A 13,384-nucleotide genomic window follows, 5' to 3' on the forward strand; every position below is an offset into this window, starting at 1 on the left:
AAAGTAACAAGGTCATCACGGCGCTCCTTTTGTTAGACCTGAGCGCCGCGTTCGACACGGTGTCTCATGACATCTTGTTGCGGCGTCTGGAGGAAGTGGGGATCGTAGGGAAGGCTCTTCAGTGGTTCCGCTCATTCCTCTCGGACCGGTTTTTTAAAGTAGCCATCCCACCTGGCCAGTCCTTGTACCATTCTCTGGAACTGGGAGTCCCTCAGGGCTCTGACCTCAGCCCCACATTATTTAACTTGTATGTGAAACCGCTGGCTGCCGTCGTCAGGCAATATGGCCTTACTATGACATCGTATGCCGACGACACGCAGCTGGCGGTGACACTCAGTGGGGACCCTGAGGTGACTGCGCCCAGATTCCGGGCAGGACTTATAGCTGTGGCAAGCTGGATGCGTAACAACTGCCTACAGCTTAATGCCAAGAAAACCGAGGTCCTGATTGTAGGGAAGCAGGCGGAACTCTGGGGAGACCAGTGGTGGCCCCTCGAACTGGGGGCGATGCCCATTCCAGTGGCCGAAGTCAAAAATCTGGGGGTATGGCTGGATTCCAATCTTTCTTTTACCAGCCATACAAAAAAGACAGCAGCCACCTGTTATGGTATTCTGCGAGGTCTTAGACCAATCCTCAAATTTTTTGACCCTCCCACGCGACAACTGGTGGTTCAGGCCTCTATCCTCTCCCGGATAGATTACGGGAGTGCCTTGCTCCTTGGAGTCAACCAGGCTGAGGCGACTAGGCTCCAGAGGGTGCAGAACGCTGCTGCACGGGCCATTGTAGGTCTTCCGAGACGATGTTTTGTCTCTCCTGTCCTGGCCTCTCTACACTGGCTTCCGGTCAGACAGAGAGTCAAATTTAAGGCTCTCTGTCTGACATTTAAGATTCTGAAGCTTTCTTCTCCCCCGGCCTTGACGGGCCTTATTTCTTCGTATGTCCCCACGCGGTCCCTCAGATCCGAAGCTCAGCATCTGGCAATCAAGCCTAGGTTTAGGCTTAGCAGGATGGGAGGACGTTCTTTCCGTGTTTTGGCGGTTGATCTATGGAATTCCCTTCCTGTACACATTCGCGCCCTCAACAACTTGACTCTCTTCAGACGGGCAATCAAAACTCACTTGTTCATCTCTGCTATCTAGTGTCCCTACTTTTCAGCTCTGATCTGTTGTGTTGTGCACATGATCAGGCGCCAGGACGCCCCTTCGCTGGGGCAGCTGTGGCGCCTAATAAATGTTATTAACATAACATATTAACATAACATGAGAGGTTGGAGCAGCGCAAACCTCTCGAAAGTAACAAGGTCATTGTGAGTGGTAGCAGCAGCGCAAACCTCTCACAAGTAACAAGCACATCGTGAGTGGTAGCAGCAGCGCAAACCTCTCACAAGTAACAAGCACATCGTGAGTGGTAGCAGCAGCACAAAGCTCTCACAAGTAACAAGCACATCATGAGAGGTAGAAGCAGCGAAGACCTTTCACAGGTAAAGAGGTCATCATGAGTGGTAGAAGCAGCGCAAACCTCTCACAATTAACAAGCACATCGTGAGTGGTAGAAGCTTCGAAAACCTCTCACAGGTAACACGGTCATTGTGAGTGGTAGAAGCAGCACAAACCTCTCACAAGTAACAAGCACATTGTGAGTGGTAGAAGCAGCCAAACCTCTCACAGGTAACAAGGTCATTGTAAGTGGTAGAAGCAGCGCAAACCTCTCACAAGTAACAAGCACATCGTGAGTGGTAGAAGCAACGCAAACCTCTCATAGGTAACAATGTCACCGTGATAGGTAGATACAGCGCAAACCACTCACAAGTAACAAGCACATCGTGAGTGGTAGCAGCAGCGAAAACCTCTCACAAGTAACAAGCACATCATGAGTGGTAGAAGCAGCGCAAACCTCTCACAAGTAACAAGCACATCATGAGTGGTAGCAGCAGCGCAAACTTCTCACAAATAGAAGCACAGAGTGAGTGGTAGGAGCAGCGCAAACCTCTTGAAATAACAAGGTCATCATGAGAGGTAAAGGCAGCAGTGCAAACCACTCACAAGTAACAAGCACATCATGAGTGGTAGCAGCAGAGCAAACCTCTCACAAATAGAAGCACATCGTGAGTGGTAGGAGCAGCGCAAACCTCTTGAAAGTAACAAGGTCATCATGAGTGGTTGGAGCAGCGCAAACCTCTTGAAAGTAACAAGGTCATCGTGAGTGGTAGCAGCAGCGCAAACCTCTCACAAGTAACAAGCACATCGTGATTGGTAGCGGCAGTGCAAACCTCCCACAAGTAACAAGCACATCGTGAGTGGTAGCAGCAGCACAAAGCTCTCACAAGTAACAAGCACATCATGAGTGGTAGAAGCAGCGAAAACCTTTCACAGGTAAAGAGGTCATCATGAGTGGTAGAAGCAGCGCAAACCTCTCACAATTAACAAGCACATCGTGAGTGGTAGAAGCTTCGAAAACCTCTCACAGGTAACAAGGTCATTGTGAGTGGTAGAAGCAGCACAAACCTCTCACAAGTAACAAGCACGTTGTGAGTGGTAGAAGCAGCCAAACCTCTCACAGGTAACAAGGTCATTGTGAGTGGTAGAAGCAGCGCAAACCTCTCACAAGTAACAAGCACTTCGTGAGTGGTAGAAGCAACGCAAACCTCTCATAGGTAACAATGTCACCATGAGAGGTAGATACAGCGCAAATCACTCACAAGTAACAAGCACATCGTGAGTGGTAGCAGCAGCGAAAACCTCTCACAAGTAACAGGCACATCATAAGTGGTAGAAGCAGTGCGAACACTTCACAAGCAACAAGCACATTGTGAGTGGTAGAAGCAGTGCAAACCTCTCACAAATAACAAGTACATCGTTAGTGGTAGCAGCAGTGCAAACATCTCACAAGTAACAAGCACATCGTGAGTGTAGCAACAGCGCAAACCTCTCACAAGTAACAAGCACATCATGAGTGGTAGAAGCAGCAAAGACCTTTCACAAGTAACAAGGTCATCGTGAGTGGTGGAAGCAGCGCAAATTTCTCACAAGTAACAAGCACGTTATGGTGGTAGAAGCAGCGAAAACCTCTTATGTAACAAGGTCATTGTGAGTCGTACAAGCAGCACAAACCTCTCACAAGTAACAAGCACATCGTGAGTGGTAGAAGCAGCAGAAACCTCTCACAGCTAATAAGTTCATCATAAGTGGTAGAAGCAGCGCAAACCTCTCACAAGTAACAAGCACATCATGAGTGTTAGAAGCAGCGCAAACCTCTCACAAGTAACAAGCACATCATGAGTGGTAGCAGCAGAGCAAACCTCTCACAAATAGAAGCACATCGTGAGTGGTAGGAGCAGCGCAAACCTCTTGAAAGTAACAAGGTCATCATGAGAGGTTGGAGAAGCGCAAACCTCTCGAAAGTAACAAGGTCATTGTGAGTGGTAGCAGCAGCGCAAACCTCTCACAAGTAACAAGAACATCGTGAGTGGTAGCGGCAGCGCAAGCCTCTCACAAGTAACAAGCACATCGTGAGTGGTAGCAGCAGCACAAAGCTCTCACAAGTAACAAGCACATCATGAGAGGTAGAAGCAGCGAAGACCTTTCACAGGTAAAGAGGTCATCATGAGTGGTAGAAGCAGCGCAAACCTCTCACAATTAACAAGCACATCGTGAGTGGTAGAAGCTTCGAAAACCTCTCACAGGTAACAAGGTCATTGTGAGTGGTAGAAGCAGCACAAACCTCTCACAAGTAACAAGCACATTGTGAGTGGTAGAAGCAGCCAAACCTCTCACAGGTAACAAGGTCATTGTAAGTGGTAGAAGCAGCGCAAACCTCTCACAAGTAACAAGCACATCGTGAGTGGTAGAAGCAACGCAAACCTCTCATAGGTAACAATGTCACCGTGATAGGTAGATACAGCGCAAACCACTCACAAGTAACAAGCACATCGTGAGTGGTAGCAGCAGCGAAAACCTCTCACAAGTAACAAGCACATCATGAGTGGTAGAAGCAGCGCAAACCTCTCAAAAGTAACAAGCACATCATGAGTGGTAGCAGCAGCGCAAACTTCTCACAAATAGAAGCACAGAGTGAGTGGTAGGAGCAGCGCAAACCTCTTGAAATAACAAGGTCATCATGAGAGGTAGAGGCAGCAGTGCAAACCACTTATAAGTAACAAGCACATCATGAGTGGTAGCAGCAGAGCAAACCTCTCACAAATAGAAGCACATCGTGAGTGGTAGGAGCAGCGCAAACCTCTTGAAAGTAACAAGGTCATCATGAGTGGTTGGAGCAGCGCAAACCTCTTGAAAGTAACAAGGTCATCGTGAGTGGTAGCAGCAGCGCAAACCTCTCACAAGTAACAAGCACATCGTGATTGGTAGCGGCAGTGCAAACCTCCCACAAGTAACAAGCACATCGTGAGTGGTAGCAGCAGCACAAAGCTCTCACAAGTAACAAGCACATCATGAGTGGTAGAAGCAGCGAAAACCTTTCACAGGTGAAGAGGTCATCATGAGTGGTAGAAGCAGCGCAAACCTCTCACAATTAACAAGCACATCGTGAGTGGTTTGAAGCTTCGAAAACCTCTCACAGGTAACAAGGTCATTGTGAGTGGTAGAAGCAGCACAAACCTCTCACAAGTAACAAGCACGTTGTGAGTGGTAGAAGCAGCCAAACCTCTCACAGGTAACAAGGTCATTGTGAGTGGTAGAAGCAGCGCAAACCTCTCACAAGTAACAAGCACTTCGTGAGTGGTAGAAGCAACGCAAACCTCTCATAGGTAACAATGTCACCATGAGAGGTAGATACAGCGCAAATCACTCACAAGTAACAAGCACATCGTGAGTGGTAGCAGCAGCGAAAACCTCTCACAAGTAACAGGCACATCGTGAGTGGTAGCAGCAGTGCAAACACTTCACAAGCAACAAGCACATTGTGAGTGGTAGAAGCAGTGCAAACCTCTCACAAACAACAAGTACATCGTTAGTGTTAGCAGCAGTGCAAACATCTCACAAGTAACAAGCACATCGTGAGTGGTAGCAACAGCGCAAACCTCTCACAAGTAACAAGCACATCATGAGTGGTAGAAGCAGCAAAGACCTTTCACAAGTAACAAGGTCATCGTGAGTGGTAGAAGCAGCGCAAATTTCTCACAAGTAACAAGCACGTCGTGGTGGTAGAAGCAGCGAAAACCTCTTATGTAACAAGGTCATCGTGAGTCGTACAAGCAGCACAAACTTCTCACAAGTAACAAGCACATCGTGAGTGGTAGAAGCAGCGGAAACCTCTCACAGCTAATAAGTTCATCATAAGTGGTAGAAGCAGTGCGAACACTTCACAAGCAACAAGCACATTGTGAGTGGTAGAAGCAGTGCAAACCTCTCACAAATAACAAGTACATCGTTAGTGGTAGCAGCAGTGCAAACATCTCACAAGTAACAAGCACATCGGGAGTGGTAGCAACAGCGCAAACCTCTCACAAGTAACAAGCACATCATGAGTGGTAGAAGCAGCAAAGACCTTTCACAAGTAACAAGGTCATCGTGAGTGGTGGAAGCAGCGCAAATTTCTCACAAGTAACAAGCACGTCGTGGTGGTAGAAGCAGCGAAAACCTCTTATGTAACAAGGTCATTGTGAGTCGTACAAGCAGCACAAACCTCTCACAAGTAACAAGCACATCGTGAGTGGTAGAAGCAGCGGAAACCTCTCACAGCTAATAAGTTCATCATAAGTGGTAGAAGCAGCGCAAACCTCTCACAAGTAACAAGCACATCATGAGTGGTAGCAGCAGAGCAAACCTCTCACAAGTAGAAGCACATCGTGAGTGGTAGGAGCAGCGCAAACCTCTTGAAAGTAACAAGGTCATCATGAGAGGTTGGAGCAGCGCAAACCTCTCGAAAGTAACAAGGTCATTGTGAGTGGTAGCAGCAGCGCAAACCTCTCACAAGTAACAAGCACATCGTGAGTGGTAGCAGCAGGGCAAACCTCTCACAAGTAACAAGCACATCGTGAATGGTAGAAAGAGCGCAAACCTCTCACAAGTAACAAGGTCATCGTGAGTGGTAGAAGCAGCGCAAACCTCTCACAAGTAACAAGCACATAGTGAGTGGTAGCAACAGCGCAAACCTCTCACAAGTAACAAGCACATTGTGAGTGGTAGAAGCAGCGAAAACCTCTCACAAGTAACAAGGTCATCGTGAGTGGTAGAAGCAGCGCAAACCGCTCACAAGTAACAAGCACATCATGAGTGGTAGAAGCAGCGCAAACCTCTCACAAGTAACAAGCACATCATGAGTGGTAGCAGCAGCGCAAACTTCTCACAAATAGAAGCACATCGTGAGTGGTAGGAGCAGCGCAAACCTCTTGAAAGTAACAAGGTCATCATGAGTGGTTGGAGCAGCGTAAACCTCTTGAAAGTAACAAGGTCATCGTGAGTGGTAGCAGCAGCGCAAACCTCTCACAAGTAACAAGCACATTGTGATTGGTAGCGGCAGCGCAAACCTCCCACAAGTAACAAGCACATCGTGAGTGGTAGCAGCAGCACAAAGCTCTCACAAGTAACAAGCACATCATGAGTGGTAGAAGCAGCAAAAACCTTTCACAGGTAAAGAGGTCATCATGAGTGGTAGAAGCAGCGCAAACCTCTCACAATTAACAAGCACATCGTGAGTGGTAGAAGCTTCAAAAACCTCTCACAGGTAACAAGGTCATTGTGAGTGGTAGAAGCAGCACAAACCTCTCAAGAGTAACAAGCACATTGTGAGTGGTAGAAGCAGCCAAACCTCTCACAGGTAACAAGGTCATTGTGAGTGGTAGAAGCAGCGCAAACCTCTCACAAGTAACAAGCACATCGTGAGTGGTAGAAGCAACGCAAACCTCTCATAGGTAACAATGTCACCATGAAAGGTAGATACAGCGCAAATCACTCACAAGTAACAAGCACATCGTGAGTGGTAGCAGCAGCGAAAACCTAACACAAGTAACAGGCACATTGTGAGTGGTAGCAGCAGTGCAAACACTTCACAAGCAACAAGCACATTGTGAGTGGTAGAAGCAGTGCAAACCTCTCACAAATAACAAGTACATCGTTAGTGTTAGCAGCAGTGCAAACATCTCACAAGTAACAAGCACATCGTGAGTGGTAGCAACAGCGCAAACCTCTCACAAGTAACAAGCACATCATGAGTGGTAGAAGCAGCAAAGACCTTTCACAAGTAACAAGGTCATCGTGAGTGGTAGAAGCAGCGCAAATTTTTCACAAGTAACAAGCACGTCGTGGTGGTAGAAGCAGCGAAAACCTCTTATGTAACAAGGTCATCGTGAGTCGTACAAGCAGCACAAACTTCTCACAAGTAACAAGCACATCGTGAGTGGTAGAAGCAGCGGAAACCTCTCACAGCTAATAAGTTCATCATAAGTGGTAGAAGCAGTGCGAACACTTCACAAGCAACAAGCACATTGTGAGTGGTAGAAGCAGTGCAAACCTCTCACAAATAACAAGTACATCGTTAGTGGTAGCAGCAGTGCAAACATCTCACAAGTAACAAGCACATCGTGAGTGTAGCAACAGCGCAAGCCTCTCACAAGTAACAAGCACATCATGAGTGGTAGAAGCAGCAAAGACCTTTCACAAGTAACAAGGTCATCGTGAGTGGTGGAAGCAGCGCAAATTTCTCACAAGTAACAAGCACGTTGTGGTGGTAGAAGCAGCGAAAACCTCTCACAGCTAATAAGTTCATCATAAGGGTAGAAGCAGCGCAAACCTCTCACAAGTAACAAGCACATCATGAGTGTTAGAAGCAGCGCAAACCTCTCACAAGTAACAAGCACATCATGAGTGGTAGCAGCAGAGCAAACCTCTCACAAATAGAAGCACATCGTGAGTGGTAGGAGCAGCGCAAACCTCTTGAAAGTAACAAGGTCATCATGAGAGGTTGGAGCAGCGCAAACCTCTCGAAAGTAACAAGGTCATTGTGAGTGGTAGCAGCAGCGCAAACCTCTCACAAGTAACAAGCACATCGTGAGTGGTAGCGGCAGCGCAAACCTCTCACAGGTAACAAGCACATCGTGAGTGGTAGCAGCAGCACAAAGCTCTCACAAGTAACAAGCACATCATGAGAGGTAGAAGCAGCGAAGACCTTTCACAGGTAAAGAGGTCATCATGAGTGGTAGAAGCAGCGCAAACCTCTCACAATTAACAAGCACATCGTGAGTGGTAGAAGCTTCGAAAACCTCTCACAGGTAACAAGGTCATTGTGAGTGGTAGAAGCAGCACAAACCTCTCACAAGTAACAAGCACATTGTGAGTGGTAGAAGCAGCCAAACCTCTCACAGGTAACAAGGTCATTGTAAGTGGTAGAAGCAGCGCAAACCTCTCACAAGTAACAAGCACATCGTGAGTGGTAGAAGCAACGCAAACCTCCCATAGGTAACAATGTCACTGTGATAGGTAGATACAGCGCAAACCACTCACAAGTAACAAGCACATCGTGAGTGGTAGCAGCAGCGAAAACCTCTCACAAGTAACAAGCACATCGTGAGTGGTAGCAGCAGTGCAAACACTTCACAAGCAACAAGCACATTGCGAGTGGTAGAAGCAGTGCAAACCTCTCAAAAATAACAAGTACATCGTTAGTGGTAGCAGCAGTGCAAACATCTCACAAGTAACAAGCACATCGTGAGTGGTGGAAGCAGCGCAAATTTCTCACAAGTAACAAGCACGTCGTGGTGGTAGAAGCAGCGAAAACCTCTTATGTAACAAGGTCATTGTGAGTCGTACAAGCAGCACAAACCTCTCAACAAGCACATCGTGAGTGGTAGAAGCAGCAGAAACCTCTCACAGCTAATAAGTTCATCATAAGTGGTAGAAGCAGCGCAAACCTCTCACAAGTAACAAGCACATCGTGAGTGGTAGAAGCAGCGCAAACCTCTCACAAGTAACTAGCACATCGTGAGTGGTAGAAGCAGCAAAAACCTCTCACAAGTAACAAGCACTTAGTGAGTGGTAGCAGCAGCGTAAACCTCTCACAAGGAACAAGCACATCGTGAGTGGTAGAAGCAGAGCTAACCTCTCACAAGTAATAAACACATCATGAGTGGTAGCAGAAGCGCAAACCTCTCACAAGTAACAAGGACATCATGAGTGGTAGAACAGCGCAAGCCTCTCACAAGTAACAAGCACATCATGAGTTGCAGCAGCAGCGCAAACCTCTCACAAGTAACAAACACATCATGAGTGGTAGAAGCAGCGCAAACCTCTCGAAAGTTACAAGGTAATTGTGAGTGGTAGAAGCAGCGCAAACCTGTAACTTGTAACAAGGTAATCGTGAGTGGTAGAAGCAGCGCAAATCTCTCACAAGAAAAAAGAACATCATGAGTGATAGGAGCAGCGCAAACCTCTCACAAGTAACAAGGTCATCGTGAGTGGTAGCAGCAGTGCAAACCTCTCACAAGTAACAAGCACATAGTGAGTGGTAGCAGCAGGGCAAACCTCTCACAAGTAACAAGCACACCATGATTGGTAGAAGCTGCGAAAACCTCTCACAGGTAACAAGGTCATTGTGAGTGGTAGAAGCAGTGCAAACCTCTCACAAGTAACAAGAACATCGTGAGTGGTAGAAGCAGCGCCAACCTCTCACAAGTAACTGGCACATCATGAGTGGTAGAAGCAACGCAAACCTCTCACAGGTAACAATGTCACCATGAGAGGTAGAAGCAGCACAAGCCTCTCAAGTAACAAGCACATCGTGAGTGGTAGTAGCAGCGCAAACCTCTTGCAAGTAACAAGGACATCCTGAGTGGTAGAAGCAGCGCAAACCTCTCGAAAGTTACAAGGTAATTGTGAGTGGTAGAAGCAGCCCAAACCTCTCACAAGTAACAAGGTAATCTTGAGTGGTAGAAGCAGCGCAAACCTCTCACAAGTAACAAGCACATCATACGTGATAGCAGCAGCGCAAACCTCTCATAAGTAACAAGGTCATGTTGAGTGGTAGCAGAAGCGCAAACCTCTCACAAGTACCAAACACATCATGAGTGGTAGAAGCAGCGCAAACCTCCCACAAGTAACAAGGTAATCGTGAGTGGTAGAAGCAGCGCAAACCTCTCACAAGTAACAAGCACATCGTGAGTGGTAGAAGCAGCGCAAACCTCTCACTAGTAACAAGCACATCATGAGTGGTAGCAGCAGCGCAAACCTCTCACCAGTAACAAGGTCATCATGAGTGGTAGAAGCAGCGCAAACCTCTCACAAGTAACAAGGTCATCGTGAGTGGTAAAAGCAGCACAAACCTCTCACATGTAAAAAAGCACATTGTGAGTGGTAGCAGCAGGACAAACCTCTCACAAGTAACAAGCACATCGTGAGTGGTAGCAGCAGCATAAACCTCTCACAAGTAACAAGCACATCGTGAGTGGTAGAAGCAGTGCAAACCTCTTACAAGTAACAAGCACATCATGAGTGGTAGAAGCACCGCAAACCTCTCACAAGGAACAAGGTCATCGTGAGTGGTAGAAGCTGCGCAAACCTCTCACAAGTAACAAGCACATTGTGAGTGGTAGTAGCAGCGTAAACCTCTCACAAGTAACAAGCACATCATGAGTGGTAGAAGCAGCAAAATCCTCTCACAGGTAACAAGGTCATTGTGAGTGGTAGAAGCAGCACAAACCTCTCACAGGTAACAAGGTCATCAAGCGTGGTAGAAGCAACGCAAACCACTCACAAGTAACAAGAAAATCATGAGTGGTAGAAGCAGTCCAAACCTCTCACAAGTAACAACCATATTGTGAGTGGTAGAAGCAACGCAAACCTCTCACAGGTAACAAGGTCATCATGAGTGGTAGAAGCAGCACAACCCCCTCACAAATAACAAGCACATCGTGAGTGGTAGAAGCAGCGCAAACCTCTTACAAGTAACAAGCACATTGTGAGTGGTAGCAGCAGCGTAACCCTCTCACAAGTAACAAGCATATCATGAGTGGTAGAAGCAGCGAAAACCTCTCACAGGTACCAAGGTCATAGTGAGTGGTAGAAGCAGTGCAAACTTCTCACAAGTAATAACCACATTGTAAGTGGTAGCAGCAGCGTAAACCTCTCACAAGTAACAAGCACATCATGAGTGGTAGAAGCAGCGCAAACCTCTCACAAATAACAAGGTCATCATGAGTGGTAGAAGCTGCGCAAACCTCTCACAATTAACAAGCACATCGTGAGTGGTAGAAGCTTCGAAAACCTCTCACAGGTAACAAGATCATTGTGAGTGGTAGAAGCAGCACAAACCTCTCACAAGTAACAAGCACATTGTGAGTGGTAGAAGCAGCCAAACCTCTCACAGGTAACAAGGTCATCGTGCGTGGTAGAAGCAACGCAAACCACTCACAAGTAACAAGAAAATCATGAGTGGTAGAAGCAGTCCAAACCTCTCACAAGTAACAACCATATTGTGAGTGGTAGAAGCAACGCAAACCTCTCACAGGTAACAAGGTCATCATGAGTGGTAGAAGCAGCACAACCCCCTCACAAATAACAAGCACATAGTGAGTGGTAGAAGCAGCGCAAACCTCTTACAAGTAACAAGCACATTGTGAGTGGTAGCAGCAGCGTAACTCTCTCACAAGTAACAAGCATATCATGAGTGGTAGAAGCAGCGAAAACCTCTCACAGGTACCAAGGTCTTAGTGAGTGGTAGAAGCAGTGCAAACTTCTCACAAGTAATAACCACATTGTAAGTGGTAGCAGCAGCGTAAACCTCTCACAAGTAACAAGCACTTCATGAGTGGTAGAAGCAGTGCAAACCTCTCACAAATAACAAGGTCATCATGAGTGGTAGAAGCTGCGCAAACCTCTCACAAGTAACAAGCACATTGTGAGTGGTAGCAGCAGCGTAAACCTCTCACAAGTAACAAGCACTTCATGAGTGGTAGCAGCAGCGCAAATCTCTAACAATTACCAAGCACATCATAAGTGGTAGAAGCAGCGAAAACCTCTCACCAGTAACAAGCACATTGTGAGTGGTAGAAGCAGCCAAACCTCTCACAGGTAACAAGGTCATCGTGCGTGGTAGAAGCAACGCAAACCACTCACAAGTAACAAGAAAATCATGAGTGGTAGAAGCAGTCCAAACCTCTCACAAGTAACAACCATATTGTGAGTGGTAGAAGCAACGCAAACCTCTCACAGGTAACAAGGTCATCATGAGTGGTAGAAGCAGCACAACCCCCTCACAAATAACAAGCACATCGTGAGTGGTAGAAGCAGCGCAAACCTCTTACAAGTAACAAGCACATTGTGAGTGGTAGCAGCAGCGTAACTCTCTCACAAGTAACAAGCATATCATGAGTGGTAGAAGCAGCGAAAACCTCTCACAGGTACCAAGGTCTTAGTGAGTGGTAGAAGCAGTGCAAACTTCTCACAAGTAATAACCACATTGTAAGTGGTAGCAGCAGCGTAAACCTCTCACAAGTAACAAGCACTTCATGAGTGGTAGAAGCAGCGCAAACCTCTCACAAATAACAAGGTCATCATGAGTGGTAGAAGCTGCGCAAACCTCTCACAAGTAACAAGCACATTGTGAGTGGTAGCAGCAGCGTAAACCTCTCACAAGTAACAGGCACTTCATGAGTGGTAGCAGCAGCGCAAATCTCTAACAATTAACAAGCACATCATAAGTGGTAGAAGCAGCGAAAACCTCTCACCAGTAACAAGCACATCGTGAATGGTAGCAGCAGTTCAGGTCTCTCACAAAAAACAGGTACAACCATGAGCTATCGGAGCAGTGCAAACCCCGTCACATACAACAGGTGCAGCATGAGCAGCAATGCAAGTCTCTCACAAGCAACAAGTACAGCATGAGCAGTTGCAACAGTGCAAGCCTCAATCACACACAACAGGTACAGCAAGAGTGGTAGCATCAGTGCTAGCCTCCATCACACACAACACGTACAGTATGAGCAGCAGTGCAAGCCTCAGTAAAACAGATGAACAACAGAGAAGAGGTGGGTGAAGAAAAAGATTCAACATCAGACATCCGACATTTGCATAATGTGTGCAATAATATGGTACATATAGACATTGATGATAAAGACATGAGATAACAACAGACATACATCCAGTACATAAGAAGTGACAGAAACATTTGACACCGGGATATGTTCATCAAATAGGAGTGGATGAAGTGAAACGAGTCGAACTGTCAGGTGTACACCTTTCACAAATGTCCCGATATTATAATAAATAAAAAAGAAAGCAAAAGTGGTGGTAGGAGGACAGGAAGTCGAGGGGGAGTCATGTGATACTGAGTGCTGGCAGGATCCTAGATTCAGATATCATGAGAAGAGTAACAATAGGAATTAGTTGTCGGTAGGTGGTTGGAGGATTTCCCTTTCAACGGAAGGGTGGCGAATAAA

This window comes from Lissotriton vulgaris, chromosome 5 (genome assembly GCF_964263255.1).
Source record: "Lissotriton vulgaris chromosome 5, aLisVul1.2, whole genome shotgun sequence".
NCBI lineage: Eukaryota > Metazoa > Chordata > Amphibia > Caudata > Salamandridae > Lissotriton > Lissotriton vulgaris.